Source organism: Stegostoma tigrinum, chromosome 15 (genome assembly GCF_030684315.1).
Source record: "Stegostoma tigrinum isolate sSteTig4 chromosome 15, sSteTig4.hap1, whole genome shotgun sequence".
NCBI classification, from domain to species: Eukaryota; Metazoa; Chordata; class Chondrichthyes; order Orectolobiformes; family Stegostomatidae; genus Stegostoma; species Stegostoma tigrinum.
Window position 1 is genome coordinate 41,777,979 of NC_081368.1, and position 17,005 is coordinate 41,794,983.

The window sequence follows — 17,005 nt, forward strand, 5'->3', positions numbered from 1 at the left end:
AAAGTCGTTTGGCAGAATGCCTCATTGCCAGAACTTTCAAACAAGCACAAGGACATTGATTGGCTGGCGGTGAGAGGGGCTCTGCCAGTGAGATCCTTTATGCATGCCCGGAATCTCTGTGCCACCGCACGCTGCCCTCGAGGCGGCTGCGGGGGGGGGGGGGGGGGGACGAGACTGTCGGTCACCTCCTTCTGGAGTGTGCCTATGCACAGGATGTCTGGAAGGGGATGCAGTGGTGTTTGTCGAGGTGTGTCCCGAGCAGCTCCGTGACGCGGGACTCCATGCTCTACGGGCTGTTTCCCGGGACGCACACCGAGACCAACATCAACTGCACCTGGAGGACCATCAATGCGGTGAAAGACGCTCTTTCATCTGCCCGCAACTTGCTGGTCTGCCAGCTGAAAGAACTGACCCCGACCGAGTGTTGCAGACTGGCGCACTCCAAGGTCCAGGACTACGTGCTGAGGGACGCGCTAAAGCTTGGGGCAGCCGCCACCAAGGCGCGGTGGGGAAAGACCACGGTATGAAACCCCTCGTCCAGAATAGAAAAAAGGGCCCTATCTGGTAACTGGGCCAGCTGGCACCTTCCAACTGGTCAGGGGGTCAACTGGGACTGTGCGGGGTGACGACTGCCTGGGTATTTTCTTTGCTTTGTTTAGTTTGTTTTCCTTTAGTTGGTGTACGTACCCCCCGGGTAACCTAGGGCAGCTTGCAAGACTGGGTAGGTGTATATGTGTTTTATTTTTTGTGCATTTTGTGAATAAAGTATATATTTTTTCAAATAAAAAAAGTGACGGATTGGGAACGAACCTTCCAGCTCAACGAGCACACTTACATCCAGAACCTTAAATCTGTAGCACCAATTTTCTTTTAAAATCTATCACACAAGGTGGGCACATTTGGCAAGACCAGCATTTGCTGCACTTCCGTAAATACCCTTGAGAAGGTGCTGGTGAGCTGCTTTCTTGAACCACTGCAGTCCATGTGCTGGAGTTAGTTCAACAATGCCATTTGGGAGGGAATTCCAGGATTTTGGCCCAGTGATAGTGAAGGAACAGCAATATATTTCCAACTCAGGGTAGTGAGGTACATCCACAGCATTGTCAGGATGGCTGTTTCAGCATTTTGATCCAGCAGCATTTACATGATAGCAATGTTGTTCCAAATCAGGGTGGCGAATGGCTTTTCAGGCATCTTGCAGCTGGTGGTGTTCACATGCATCTGCTGCCCTTGACCTGCTAGGTGGTAGAGGTTGAGGGTTTGTAAGATGCTGTTGAAGGAATCCTTGGGTTATTACAATGCATCATGCATGTAGTACACCCTGCTGCCACTTTGAATCATTGGTGGAGGGAGCAAATATCAGAGATGATGGATGGGTTTCAAATAACTGGGCTGCTTTATCCCAAATGTTATTAAACTTCTTGATGGATGTTACAGCTGCACTCATTGAGGCAAGAGAAGAGTATTCCCATGCACTCTTGATTTATGCTTGTGGGTGGTTGTCAGACTTTGGAAGACAGAAGGTGAATTGCTCACGTCAGAATCCCCATCATCTGATCTGCTCTATTAGCTAACATATTTACATGGTTGATTCATTTTGGCTTAATGGTAATATCTAGGATGTTGGTAGGAGGACATTCAGTGAGGGTAATACCTTAGAACATTAAAGAGTGATTGTTGGAATCTGTCTTGATGATTATTATCTGACATTTGAATGATGCAAACGTTACTTGCCATTTATTGGCACAAGCCAAATGTTGCTGTACAGAAGGGATTGATTCATATCTGCACATCTTTGGACAGGAGGAAGAAACTGGAACACTCAGCAAAAACCCATGCAGACATGGGGAGAGCATGCAAACGCCACATAGACAGCCGTCCAAGGGTGGAATCGAACCCAGGACCCTGGCTCCATGGCAGAATAGTGCTAACCACTTAACCACCATACTGCCCTCTCAGTGAATGTCACCACTTCTGATTTATGATGGAAGAAGATAAATTTATGAAGCAGTTGAAAGTGTTTGGGCCTAGAACAGATCTTAAGGAACTCCTGCAGAGATGTTCTGGCAGCGAGATGATCGACGTTCAACAACAACCATGCTCTTTGCTAGTTGTAACTGAACTGTGAAGAGGTTTCCCCGATTCCCATTCGCTTCCATTTTGCTGGGGCCCCTTGATGTCACATTGAGTCAAATGATGCGTTGATGTCAAGTGCATTCACGGTCACCGCCATGTAATACACTCTGCAGTGCATGGTTTGGCACCCCTGTTATCAGATAGCATACTGTTTGAGTTAATATGGATAAAGCTATTGAAAATCCATCAGTAACATATTAGAAGCAATATCATCTGTACATCTGAATATTATGTATCTGAGATTTTTTTTTGGATGTAACAATATTGTGATGCTGGGTATTTCTTGGCTGTGACTGAAAGTGAGTGATAAAGTTCATGCTGGCCAAAACAAGAATTAGGTTCTAAATGGCTTATGATTAATCTTCATTTAGAACAATTCCACATTAAAAATGTGTTCTGCATTACATTAGTAAATCCCTGCTTTTTGAACAACTTAGTAGATCTGACAGCAATATTAATGTAAAGATTATACCTGGTGTATGTCAGCTGGAAACGTACAGCAAGCACTTGGTCTGACTGAAAAATCGTAACAACTTGAAGCCTTAAATTTACAAGCAGTTGTGTGTCCTGATATTGATCTAGTCAATTTATAAGTGGCTAGAGTTGCACCAGTCGGATTGGTGTTAAACATAACAACCAAACGTGGACCCAAGAGAACTTGAGAGCAATACCGTAGAGATATCGTCGTCTGAATGAATGAAATGACCTTCACCTTTGGCATTGCTTTATAACGAAATCACTTGCCTCTCCATTGCCCTGTGTTCCTGATCTGGCATGAGAAATTTACACTTAGAAAAAGTTTTTTTTTAAATCTGCAAAATTTAACGTTGCAACGTTATAAATTACTACAACCCTAAGCATATGTGAGCTGAAATAAAGGATTTGTTGGGGGGGGGGGGGTGCGCGTAAAGACAAGACGATCTAATTCTCCGGCTGACTAAATCTGTTGCTATTAAACACACAGGTTCCCTGTAAACTTGCTGTTGAATTCCAAGCAGCCAAATCTCTCATTTTCACAATCCTACCGAGTCGCCTCAGTCAGCTTCCACGTACCTACCTGCTGTACCATATCCGCGCAGAGACATTCTCCCACTACTTGATGTGATACTCCAGCTTGGTGCGTTAGAGAAAAATAAATATCAAACCGTAACGAGCAATGTCAGTATGTCAGTGCCGGGGGTTAGCGGTTAATTTCACATCATGGTTTTTCCTTCCACGCCGATCGCTCGTGAATGCAAGCCCCCGATCTGATAGCTGCTTTCCCCATGAGAAAACAATTATTCACTTTGGAAATTAAAGCGCACGGAAATTGCTTCCAATCAAACTTACCCGGGGTGGTGTTCAAAGCGTGAGGAGGATGTGCATCCCGGGGAACGAAGGCATATTTACAAACAGAGGACAGAGCTCGGCTTTCTGGTGCTGATCACAGACCATAGGAAACGATGCAGTCAAATTGAAACCCACAGCCAAGCGTGCAGCATGATGTGATGCACTAAAACCCTTTTTCCAATCAGACATGTTTCCCCGTTAGTACTGAATGAGGTGCAGAACGCAGTTTGACTTTTACAATAAACAATTGAAACGAAGAAAGCATTAGCAAACCGACGTACATTCGGACTCACGGTTTATACCGGACTGAATTTGTTTTCAAAGGGCAATGAACTTTATGGGTTTTATATTCGGAGACAGAGTTAAGACATAAATGAAAAAAAAATCCTACCTTAGCATAAGAGAACAAGTGTTGCTGCAAATCCTTTCTGTATTTCTGCAGGCATATTCCTGTCTGGGAATGTTGGCACACGGTGAAGTTTTCCACAGTGGGAGAAGCTGGAGAAGGGATAGAAACGGAATGAAGGCTGTACCCTTGCGGCTATATCCATCTGCAGGAATCAGTCAAAGCCCGCCGACTGCTTGTCAATAGGCAGAGCTGACTTTGCAGCTTAGTCTGAGCAGGTGAAGATCGGTGGAAATTGCATTAGCTCCTTCATAGACCTCTCCGAGCAAAACTCAACAAAAGGCTTCTCTCTCTTCCCCGCCTTTTATTAAAACACCATTACTCAGTCATGGATACAGCAGGCCAGTGCCCCAAGAACAGTCTGAGCTCAAAACAGTCTTTTTTTTTGTCACTGGCCGTCCAAATGTAAAAGCAAAAACACACACGCCCCAAGTCTACCTGCTTTCCAATAATTGAAACAAACAAGGGTCTCAATTGTCAAATCAGAAAAGGCAAACTGTTTCAGTCATGTTTCCTCCCTCCGCTCTTTCCGACCATCTCTGACAACTGTCTGCTGTGTGCTGAGCCCGAAGGGAAGAAGCCAGCGTCTATGCATCAACCATCGCGTACACATTTGATGAAGAATTAGGGACACTTAATGTGGACAAGGGGAGAATACTAAGCAGTGCACTTGGCTTGAATACTGAACGATTCCTGGTTTTACTGTGCTTCTGAAATAGCCCGTAGTGCACAGCAGATACAAATTAGATCTTTCTTTTCATTTGCCCCAGGTTTGGCAATTTCAGCATTTTATTTTGGCAGGCAATGCTCATTTTTCTTTGAGGATTTAAGAGGCTCTCAAAGGCCGAAATATAAACGTCCCAAGCCATCAGATATTTTCGCCATTTTTTCTTCTCAGAGCTTCTGAGTGAAAATTTTTCTGTAAATATTTCAATTTCAATTTGAGCAAGGGGAAGAACCATCTTTTTTTTTGTTCTGTGAAAAGTTAGCCAGAACAACGGATAATTTGGTGATGGACGAGGAAATCAGGTATTGTTAGCTCTTTCATTGCTGATTAGTGACCCCTGCTGGATAATACACAAGCAGAGTGCTTTGGAGTAAGGCGAACAATCCGGCGCGGGTGCGACTTACCACCTTTCTCTTGGTCAAACTGTCCACTCCGTGGCTTCGTGCATGGCGATTGGTCACTTGGGCAAACGACCTCGAATCTCTATTGCTGTAATTGGATCCACATTCAAACAGCGCTGTTTTGGGAAGAGTACAGAGAAAAGTAAAGTTTATGTTTGCCAGGAGCTAACGTGGAGTTATCTATTAAAAGCAGGTATATGTTTGCTCCTTCTCGAAATAATCACAACCAAAATAAAGGTATTATTTGTAACTTCACTAATGGGCTTTACTGATTGTACACAAAGCAATGGATCAAACAAAAAGTAACTTTTTTAACATCAATCTGATTTATAAAAAATGAAGAAAAATAAAAATGCAGGCAGACAAGTGGTCACAAACAAAAGATGTACGCGAGAATGCATGCAAAATGGAATCCTGAATGGATAGTCTGTGGACATGGGACATCGGGCATGAGACTTGGAGACCACTATCAGGTAGCTTAATTGAGCCACAAAACTTATAGCATCCGTTGCAGGATTTAGCAGACCCATCAGAAAAAAATAGCCTGTAAGCCAATATATCTCAGCCTTTAAATAACCGGCTATCTTAAGCCACCAAGATTTCAGATGGATTCATGCTGGACCAGCAGAAAAGCCAAAATCGTCAGCTGAGGGTAGAACTAAAATGTATTGATGTACAATATTTGTTTCATTTGAGATTTAAAAAGTTATAGTTTTATACTAAATTTATCTCCAGATAATTCGAAGTCTTCTAAATCAAAAGTTTGTGGATATGTGCTAATGCAGCATTAACTAAAAAATATCAAAATACAATCATGTTCAAGTGCATCAAAGTGGAATTCCAGTTGAAACTGGGTGTCACTGAATAGTGCACATTCACAAAAATGTGCGAAAATGTTGTACTTGCCGTAAGGCCAGCAACAGACCTGAAACTCTGTAATATAAATGGCTGACAGCAGCAAGATTTTACTGCCTATTTTAATAGAAGCATTAGTAGCTGGAATACCTGCTGTAAAAGATGATTAAAACTACATAGACTTGCAATTCCCATTATTTCAGACTTATGAAGTCCTGTGGTAATGACCACACAGAGTGGATGTTATGACAACTTTAAAATTAATGACTGTCATTCATTTAAAAACTAAGTGACACTGGTAAAAATTAATTTGTACTTTGGAGAAGTTGTAAAACATCAAAAAATAAAGGTGAACGGATATGGTAGTTGGAGGACAGACTGTCTGCTGGTGAAGGAAACTCAACCTAGAGGTATACTGTACAGTTATAGCCAGACCATTTGGGAGTTAAATTATGGAAAACTTAAGGGCAACACACAAAGGGTGGTAAACATTTGAGACCCTCTACTGGCAACTGATACCAGATCAATTGTAAATTATAAATCTGGGAGAAAGATACATTTTCAAAAAGGTGTTATATAGAGTTAGGTCACAACTTCACCCATGTTTTCATTAAATGGTAGACCAGACTCTAGCAAATAAGTAGCTTGCCAATATTTTAATGTTCCTCAGATCATTGATTTCAATTCTGCAGTAGGGTTTATTTTGTGCCTCCAATACTACAGCCAGCAGTATCTGCAATCAGCATGGCTTTTTAAGCTAGTCTACTGAATTGGTTACCAAGATTACTATTGTACATGTCCTTCAAGGTACCATTTATTATGTGCAGGACCATGTGTTTTTAAGCTCTGTTCTATTTTGAGGTCTAACTGTAAGTAATCAGCTAATAATTGGAAATGCTCAAAATAAAAAAATGTCTACTTTGGTCAGACTTCTCTTCTATATAGTAATCTGAACATGACAAGAAGATGATGAACTTGAAGGTATTATTGCTGAAGATCTCACACAAATGTACCAAATAATTGAAGAAATGCTAACCTGTAGCGCAGATACCATTATGCAGTGCACAGGTCTCTTGAAGATAAGTCTTAGGTGCCTGGAGCAATCTGTTGGTGCATTTCAGTATGTCACAGTGAGTGTCACCTGGATTATGCTGAACTGCTGCGAGAAGCATAACCCGCCACTGCAGAATGGTGAGGCTGTGACCATTGACAATAGAAATACATGAGGGACTACACAGAGACTATAATTATGTAGGTGCAAGGCAGCTAAGGATTATTAAGGATAAGATTGCAAAGAACTTGAAAGTAGATGGTAAAATAGGGCTGAATCAGCATGGCTTCATCATGGAGAGGTCATGCCTAACACATCTGTTAGAATTCTTTGAGGATGTATTGAACAAGTTAGACAAAGGAGAGCCAGTAAATGTGATCTTTTTGGATTTCCACAAGGCCTTTAACAAGGTGCTGCACAGGAGGACGCTAAATAAGATAAGAGCCCTGGTGTTAGGGGCAAAGTACTGACATGGATGGAGGACTGGCTGACGTGCAGAAGGCAGAGAGTGGGGATAAAGAGGTATTTTTCAGGATGGCAACCGGCAACTAATGGATTTTCAGGGGTCAGTGTTGGGGCCACAGCTATTCACATTATAACATAACAGCTATTCACATTTCACATAACAACCTGAATACGGGAACTAAGGGCATTGTTGCTCTGTTTGAGGATGATAAAAAATAGGTGGAGGAACAGGTAAAGTTTAGGAAGTGGAGAGGCTGCAGAAGGATTTGGGCTGACTGGGAGAGTGGATAAAGAAATGACAGATGGAATATAACATGAGAAAGTGTGAGATTTTGCACTTTGATAGGAAGGATAGAGATCCAGACTATTTTCTAAATTGGGTAAAGCTTCAGAAATTTGACCCACAAAGGGATTTAGGAATCTAGATTAGGATTCTCTTAAGGTAAAAATGAAGGTTTATTTGGCATTTACGAAGGCATGTGCAATGTTAGCATTCATTGTGAGAGAGCTAGAATACAAAAGCAGGGCTGCACTTCTGAGGCTGTATAAGGTTCAAGACCACACTTGGAATATTGTGAGCAGTTTTGAGCTTTGTATCTAAGGAAGGATATGCTGGCCTTGAGGGGATACAGAGGAGGTCTACAAGAATGAATCTGGGGATGAAAAGCTTGTCATATTTTATAACTTGTTCAGACTTAACTAACAGCTGCTAAACAATCTATTTACCGGTGAAATCTAAGTGCACTTCATGTGTTTTTTAAATTATGTTTTACTTGTGTTCGTATATGGTGGTCCTTGCTGCCTTCTACACTGGAAGCAGACTGCTGGTCATGCCTTTCAAAGGCCTTGGATTACCTTTGTAACTACCATAAGCTGCCTGGCTGAGGCCTAGTGGATGTGGCATGCTAATTGGTTCTTGCAGAGAAGCTTCCGCTGTTTTAAAACTTGAGGCACTGCTGATTTCCCCCCACAGTCCAAAGATGTGCAGGCTAGGTGGGTTGGCCATGCTGAATTTTCCGTAGCGTTCAGGGATAGTGTAGGTTAGGTGGGTTATAGGGGAGTGGGCCTGGGTGGGATGATCTGTGGGTCAGTGTGGACTTGCTGGGCCAAAGGGCCTGTTTCCACACTGAAGGGATTCTATAAATATAGAAATGAAAAATTCTATACAAGGTTGAGGAGTTACTCACAATTTGCAGGGTCAGCTGGAGGCAAGCCCCCAGCTACAGAAGGCAATCACTCTCTTTCCTCACAAAGCACATTGTATCTCCCTGCTTACCTAAGATGGGCAAAGAGCTGGTGGAATGCCCTGGTGCTCGCTGTCTTCTTATTTTGTGTCTATTGAATAGAGCTCCTAGATAAAGTGATGGGGTATATGTGACTGTATTTCTACTGCATCCAGTAATTGGTCCTCTGCATCTGGCTTTCCAGGAGATTCACCAATCTTTAACAAAGGAGATCATATTTGTTGATGAAAAGGAAATAGCAGCAATCTGTGCATAATTGTACTTCTCCCCTGTACAATTCAAGTTGCACATACCCTCTGGAAGTTCAACTATATCATCGTGCACATCATACTTTCTTACATGTACCACCTTAATAACAATGCAACAGACACATAATCAGACCTCAAGACTGATCTTTCCTCCTATGCTACCATTTTCAATAGTTCCAGCTATAATGGCCTTTAGCAAATGATGAGGCATGTATGTGGTTTTGTCACTAGGTTGTACATCCATATGTAAGCATGAACACATTCCCAACAATGTGAAAGCATCCGTCCTGGTGAATGGTAAAGTGGAAAAAATTGACTGTGCACTTTCTAAAGCCTCCACCTGAGGTAGACAACAGTTCCCTCATAGACAGAATGTCTCTGTCCTTGTATTTGGCATTGAGAGAGAACAGAAGGAGCAAAGGGTGTTGGCTTTCCAACCACTAGCCTCCAAAATTGTTAGCGTTCAGATCAAGGCGTGTGCAGCGCAGAACAGAGGAATACCATCTTGCATGCTCCTCAATGGCTTTGTCGTGCTGTTAATGGGGAAACTCACCCTGTGGCAAATGCTATCTTTTGCCTCAACATCTATGATAAAGCAGCCATCCTGCTACCCTGCCAGTTCAGAAGCCTTGTCCTTGGTCGGCTCTAGGATGGTTATATATGGGTCCTTGATGCTGGTCCACACCCTTTACTCTGTCTTCTGCTAAGGAAACACAGAGGAGGAATGCTAATTATTCCACAGGAACAACCACAAGTCTCAATTGGCTGCAACATCTTCTGCTAATATTTTGGCCAATGGTATGCCTGTTGGAGCCATCGTGTATAGGTCACCAGTGGTAGGCTTCCAACCTTTGATAGAGCAACATCCACGCATTTCATACAGGATGATTGCAGGGTCACTCGTCACTCTTTCCTCAGAAGACGTACCCTCATTCTTATTTACTTTCTGACCCCTGGAGTAAATGGTATAAATTATTTACAATATGGAGCGGACAAGACTGTTTACCTGCTTGTGTAATTATTGTCTCATTATCCGAATTACTGTACAAGCATGGTTGTTGACCTCCTCCATGATCTCTGACCTCAACCTTTTGCCCTGTCTGCCTTACTGTCTTTTTGCATTCTCCCAATGGCAGACCTGCATTGTGGTTGGTAGTCTTAAAGGAGAAGGCCCAAGTTTGCTGTGTAAGAAGTTGGATAAACAGACCTGAGGCAATGTTATGGTACTGGCAATCTTTTAAATATGATGCCAGTGCCTCTGACCACATCAGCTGATGACCCAAATGCCAACTCATTGCTGACCCAAGAACGTTGGTCATCCAGCTTTCCAGTTATTACTTGGTCAGCCACCCGTCCTGATATTAGGACAAGGGTCAGTACAGAAATGTGTGAGTCATTCACTTCTGACGCATTTTTGTATTCCCGCTGGGTGATCGAAGAATTGTGGCAATTAACTCTGTTTCTCCCTCCACAGATGCTGCCTGACTTACTGAGTTTAAAAATATGTTTTAGTTTGTCTCAGGAGAGAGTTAGTTAAATTTTTATATAATCAAGTTCATGTCATATGTTCTTTGTTTCCTTTTAATATTGTCAGCTTTACCTAGTCTCATCAGCAGTGGTATGATTTGAGTTCAGGAAACATATTTGCTCAAATACATTTGCAGAAGGTGGGCTAACTATTTGGCCAGAAAGATGATGTTGATTTGGAGGGCTGAACCAGCTTTCACTCTCCACTGTCCTGTTGCTGACATTGAAATGCAGATAATGGCATTCTGCTCATTTTGAAGCTGCTGCCTTCTGCACAGTGAATACAACATTAAAAAGAAACTGCATATTCACACCCTGTTAGCACTTTGCCTGGCAAAGCTGTGTGATAATTATTGTAGTTACTGCACAGTTCAATTATGAGCTTACTAAAAACAATTTTCTATGAAGGGCTTTCATTTGCTTTTGTTAAAAAAAACTCAAAACAATCAGAAAATCCATAAAAATCTGGAATTAAGAATCTAATGATAACCATGAATCCATTTTGTCGATTGTTGGAAAAACCCATCTAGTTCACTCTTGTCCGTTAGGGAAAGAAATTGCCATCCTCACTCGGTCTTGCCTACACGTGACCCCAGATGCACAGCAATATGGCTGACTCTTAAACAGCCCTCTGGGCAGTTAGGGAAGAGCAATAAATGCAATGATTCCCTTAGCCTGTAAATGAATTTTTAAAAAGTCGAATTTGACTGTAAAAGTGATAGTACATCATCTTTTCAACTGTCAAGGCCTTTATTTTCAATGTATGTGTAGTTTATCATTCTCTTGGCTGGTCCAGTCTCTAAAGAAATGCTTGTATCAAGACACTGATGAAGAAGCAAGTGGCTTGCATCCACAGCCAATGTGGCAAACAAGCGAATTATCAAGTACTAAAATATTCTAAACTCTTCAGAATTATGACTTCATGATTCTCTAACAGCTCAACAACAACTCCAGCATCCCACAATAATTGTTTTAAATATTGTGCATTGTACGTCAAAGCCTCATTCAGTAACAACTTTACACAGTAAGATAGGTTACACATAATACACTTCATAACAATTGTATCCTCAAGAATACAAACTTTACTCTTGTTTAAGGAAATTAGGTCACAAGGTTAGGTAGAAGTGTTCTGCTGGAATTGGGGAATTTATTAGGAATTTCACAAGCAGTATTTTGATTCACTTCCGCCCTCCTATGTTAAGGGGAAGTAAAAATGAGAAATTGCTGAATTTCCTCTTGAAATTCCAGCCATTAAACCCAAGAAAATCGCTGTCTAGTAAGAAGAAGCATAGATTCTGCCAGAAGCCTTCCTAAGGCATTAAATGCAGTTTTGGAAAGATAATATATTCTCAAAAATCCTTCCAGTGATGGTGCAGTGCTTCTCAGAGACCCTTTCTGGTCTTTGTGTGCTTCATTACAATGTCATGGCGTTATTGACAATGTGAATGATAATGTTACTGTATGCAAATAGGTGATTGAGGATTAAATTAGGCTGCACTTTTACCTTAGAATCACAGAATCCTTACAGTGTGGAAGCAGGCCATTTGGCCCATTGAGCTCACAATGAATCACCAAACCCATCTCGTACCCTATCCATGTACCCCTGCATTTCCCATGGCTAATCCACCAAGCCTGCACATCTCTGGACATTAAGGGCAATTTAGCATGGCCAATCTACCTAACTTGCATATCTTAGAACTGTAGGACGAAACCGGAGCATCCGGAGGAAACCCATGCAAACATGGGGAAAACATTCAAACTCCGTAGAGACAGTCACCCGAGGGTGGAATCGAACCACGGCCCATGGCGCTGTGAGGCAGCAGTGCTAACCACTGAGCTACTGTGCTGCCCTCACAAATATAATCCCCTGATTCAACTGCAAGATCCTTTGTGTATATGTAAAGGACTCTGACTGGGTGGGATGTAATTTTATCTTCGCTGCATGGGCAGTAAGAATAGCAGCAGAACGTGGGGCTCCTTGCTCTACTCTGTCCACTTGCACTTTTTTCTTCTCTCTCTTTCACTGCTTTTTAAAAATGTTTTCAATTTTTGGCTATTATCAAGATACATCTAACTTTTTTTTAAAGGCTTTGGAGGAAGGCTTCTCCCAGCCCAGAGATAAGGTGTCTGCTAGAGGTCTGGCATAGCAGTCTTGGCTTGGTGTGGCAATCTTGGCCTGGAGTGGCAGTCTTGGCCTCGTTTGGCAGGCTTGGCCTGGCATGGTAGATTTTGCCTGGTGTGGCAGAATTGGCCTGGCATGGTTGCCTTGGCCTAGCATGGCAGGCTTGGCCTGGTGTGGCAGCCTTGGCCTGGTGTGGCAATCTTGGTCTGGAGTGTCAGTCTTGGCCTGGCTTGGCAGACTTATCCTGGTATGGTAGACTTTGCCTGGTGTGGCAGACTTGACCTGGCATGGCTGACTTTGCCTGGTGTGGCAGTCTTGGCCTAGCATGGCTGATGTGGCCTGGCATGGCAGCCTTGGCCTGGCATGGCAGCCTTTGTCTGGTGTGGCAGTCTTCGCCTGGTGTGGCAGTCTTGGCCTGGCTTGGCAGTCTTGGCCTAGTGTAGCATTCTTGGCCTGGGGTGGCAGACTTGTCCTGGCATATCTGTCTTGGTCTGGCATAGCAGACCTAGCTTGGCATGTCAGACATGGCCTGCCATTGCAATCTTGGCCTGTATGGTAGTCTTGGCCTGGCATGGCAGTCTTGGCCTGGTATGGCAGACTGGGCCTGGTGTAGCAATCTTGGCCTGGCTTGGCCGTCCTGGCCTGGCTTGGCAGACTTGGCCTAGCTTGGCAGAGTTGGCCTGGAGTGGCAGTCTTGGCCTGGCATGGAGGCCTCATCCCTGTGTGGAGGTGCTCTTCGGTGTTGGGACCCAGGTGTTCCAACGGTCCAGCAGGTAGTCTTGTCTGTTAGTGAAAGTTTTGGCGTGGAATGGTGGTACCCTCCAGTGTGCATCTTCCCAGTTTTCCATCATACCTTAATCGGCTTTCTCTGAGCACAGGAGCCGTTAACTGATTTGCCATGAGCTTTGACTTAATTTTACCTTTGTTTTATGATTATGAATGACTTCTATCATTAATATAGAAGGCCATGGTAGGGCGACTTACAAAACCTTTCAGAGATAATGGGAACTGCAGATGCTGGAGATTCCAAGATAATAAAATGTGAGGCTGGATGAACACAGCAGGCCAAGCAGCATCTCAGGAGCACAAAAGCTGACGTTTCGGGCCTAGACCCTTCATCAGAGAGGGGGATGGGGGGAGGGAACTGGAATAAATAGGGAGAGAGGGGGAGGCGGACCGAAGATGGAGAGTAAAGAAGATAGGTGGAGAGAGTGTAGGTGGGGAGGTAGGGAGGGGATAGGTCAGTCCAGGGAGGACGGACAGGTCAAGGAGGTGGGATGAGGTTAGTAGGTAGCGGGGGGTGCGGCTTGGGGTGGGAGGAAGGGATGGGTGAGAGGAAGAACCGGTTAGGGAGGCAGAGACAGGTTGGACTGGTTTTGGGATGCAGTGGGTGGGGGCGAAGAGCTGGGCTGGTTGTGTGGTGCAGTGGGGGAAGGGGACGAACTGGGCTGGTTGAGGGATGCAGTAGGGGAAGGGGAGATTTTGAAACTGGTGAAGTCCACATTGATACCATATGGCTGAGATTCCACATCAAGCAGAGGTTCACCTGCACATCTACCAATGTGGTATACTGCATCCACTGTACCCGGTGCGGCTTCCTCTACATTGGGGAAACCAAGCGGAGGCTTGGGGACCGCTTTGCAGAACACCTTCGCTCAGTTCGCAAAAAACAACTGCACCTCCCAGTCGCAAACCATTTCCACTCCCCCTCCCATTCTCTTGATGACATGTCCATCATGGGCCTCCTGCACTGCCACAATGATGCCACCCGAAGGTTGCAGGAACAGCAACTCATATTCCGCCTGGGAACCCTGCAGCCATATGGTATCAATGTGGACTTCACCAGTTTCAAAATCTCCCCTTCCCCTACTGCATCCCTCAACCAGCCCAGTTCGTCCCCTCCCCCCACTGCACCACACAACCAGCCCAGCTCTTCTCCCCCACCCACTGCATCCCAAAACCAGTCCAACCTGTCTCTGCCTCCCTAACCGGTTCTTCCTCTCACCCATCCCTTCCTCCCACCCCAAGCCGCACCCCCCGCTACCTACTAACCTCATCCCACCTCCTTGACCTGTCCGTCCTCCCTGGACTGACCTATCCCCTCCCTACCTCCCCACCTATACTCTCTCCACCTATCTTCTTTACTCTCCATCTTCGGTCCGCCTCCCCCTCTCTCCCTATTTATTCCAGTTCCCTCCCCCCATCCCCCTCTCTGATGAAGGGTCTAGGCCCGAAACGTCAGCTTTTGTGCTCCTGAGATGCTGCTTGGCCTGCTGTGTTCATCCAGCCTCACATTTTATTATCTTACAAAACCTTTCACTGTGTTTTTCATTTAAAAGTATATGTGACAATAAATTTCTATTCTATTCTAACCCCATGAGTGGATTGCTCATCCGCTATTAGATATGTTTAAATTTCATTCTAAATGGGATGAAATTGAGGGTGGGGTACTTCTTTCACAGGTGGATGCTCATGTCACTACATTAATGCCCCGCTCTAAAGTTGGAATTTATTCCATACTTTGCATGTTTGATACATGTGAAAATGGTACAGTGACTTCAGATCTCTTTGACTGGATTGCTGGCTTTCTCATGTCTCAACTGGCGTACATTGAGGTTAGCAGCCACTGGTGGATTCTGTTTGGGGTAGAGTGTTGCTACATTTCTCCCTTCCTATGCTGAATGCAAAGATCTCTCTAACTAGCAGACATTCAGGATAAACCATTATTGAGTCTTAACAAGCAGAGGTATTTGTTTTACTCAAGATGTGGTTTATTGCACCATAGCAATAGACATGAGTTATGTTGACTAGTTAGGTATACTTATAAACACGATCAGGAGTCAGATGTTTGTTTCCACCAGGGCCTTGTACTATTTATTCTCCTTTCAGAAATTGTGGTTTTGTATGATAGCGTGGTACTTAATGCAGCTTCAGCATTAACCCTTTCACAATAATTACTTTATAAGACAGAATTATCCATATACAACGCACGACCAGGATTTTTCAGCGAAGGTTATAAAACTATTTCTGACATTGATCAGACAAAAGAAAAGTTACATATTTGCCTTTGGAAGAGCGCTTGTGTGAATCTTTTGGATCAGCAGCCTTTCCAGCTGAAGCTAGGACAATGAAAAAACCTATGCAGCCAACAGTGTGTGGACCAACCATGTCCTTTTTAAATCAACATTAGCTGTCATATTCCAGGATTTTAAGATCGTAAAGATCCATTGACAGATGCTGAGAGAAGGTAATTGTGTAAAAAATGTGGGAGAGGGGTTAGCTTAGCAGGTGAGGGTGAAAAGTGCCAGATGCATGGGTGTAAAGGTGGCAGGTGAGTGTAGATTGCTGTGCAAGGTGAGTTAAGGGGTTCAGGTGCCAGGCGGTTGGAGGATAGTGTGACATGGGTGGGTCCACAGAATGTGGTTGGAGGTGGGGAGGCCGGCTGAGGCATTTGGAGGGGGGGGTTATGTTATCAGGGGTTGGGGTGGGGACATTGGTAATGGTGGTGGGATGGCTGAAGTCCACTGCATGTCAGGCTGGTAGATGGGTTCAATACACTATAGATGGCGTTGATTTCAGGCTTCCATGGTAGACTCAGTGTGGGTGACCAGGAGAGAGTTCGTATCAATTTGAGGCAGCCTGATTTATAAGTAGGCAACAATTACAAAAAGTTTTAATTACTCCAGCTTTGTCTGATTAGGTATTAAAGTAAATCAGTCAGAACCCTCAAAAATCCCTGGCTCGAACTCAGAGTTGGAGAGAGTTCCAGACACTGACTAATTTCTCTCCAGATGTTTCAACAAACAGAAAACTGCTATAGAGTCAGTGCATTGAGAATTCTGCATAGTTCTGATGTATGGGGTATGTTGAGTGTCTGACTATCCGGTAACTAGAAGATGTTGGCCGGCATTCCCATTTAGCTGGATATATGTGTGCCAATGTAATAATCTGGGAAATGCCACAGAGTACAGTCAAAAATGTTGCCCCGTAAGTTGCCATGTGCATATGATCATTATGGCTCTATCCATTTTACTAATGTCGCACACCATCTGTGGTTGGAGACAAGGAGTTTTACTCCAGCTTTTGGAGTAAGCGCATGTTTTTGTTTCAGCTCCCTGAGGTCCTATTAATTTTGGCTGACCAAATGTCGTTATCAGGCAAACTTGTTATCGAAGAACAATGCCTCTTCTGAAGATACTCTATGATGGTACAGCCATTTTTTTTCATGAATCAGTCAATAGGCACGAAGACAAAACTAAAACAAAGAAAGATTGGTGGTGGTGGCTACCCAAATAACCTTTACCAGTACAACATAAAGGCAGAGGTGGCAAATACCACAAAGTGTCAGCAGTGATCAACTGGAAAAATACTATAACACTCATCTGATATTCTAAGCCTCCATGAGCCTGTTCATGAATAGTGTCTCAATTAGTCTCAGCAATGGTTAACTCCATGACTGTCTCAGACAATTTTGACCGCGTTTGTCATTTCTAG

At 43.8% G+C, this 17,005-nt stretch overlaps 1 protein-coding gene across 1 annotated transcript in view; it reads right to left on the bottom strand.

Moving 5' to 3' along the window:
* frmpd3 (FERM and PDZ domain containing 3) overlaps positions 1-4,399 on the bottom strand; it is a 488,844-nt gene extending 484,445 nt beyond the window's left edge. The window contains exon 1 of the mRNA XM_059651432.1: positions 3,857-4,399. The gene's annotated coding sequence lies outside the window, so the exon portion shown is untranslated. The remainder of the gene's footprint in view (positions 1-3,856) is intronic.
* Positions 4,400-17,005: the final 12,606 nt, after the last annotated feature.